The following is a 331-nucleotide window of genomic DNA, read 5'->3' as shown; positions in this document are numbered from 1 at the left end:
ACTATGACTACCTATTTCGAATAGAGTTTGTTCGTGATCATACGAACTCCAGTGATGATTCCGGCTGATGATCCTTTTGTATCGCGATATCATATGTCGAACATAAGGCATGGACAAGCCACCTTATCTGATTCGACTGCTTTCTCGTTCACTGAGTTCGACTGTCTGAAATAGACGACGTTCGTCTATAGTGCGGCCACACATTTCTACAGTCTCGCTCACACGAGGGGCCCAGCGATATCTCTCTCTTTTACGAGAGGTACAAATCCCGTCTTAACTATCTACAATCCAGTACATGATTCATTTCGTACCTGATACACGCCTTTATAGT

This window comes from Tarenaya hassleriana, unplaced genomic scaffold (genome assembly GCF_000463585.1).
Source record: "Tarenaya hassleriana unplaced genomic scaffold, ASM46358v1 Cleome179, whole genome shotgun sequence".
In the NCBI taxonomy this organism is placed as follows: domain Eukaryota; kingdom Viridiplantae; phylum Streptophyta; class Magnoliopsida; order Brassicales; family Cleomaceae; genus Tarenaya; species Tarenaya hassleriana.
The sequence above is the reverse complement of the archived record's forward strand: the minus strand, read 5'-3'. Positions refer to the sequence as shown.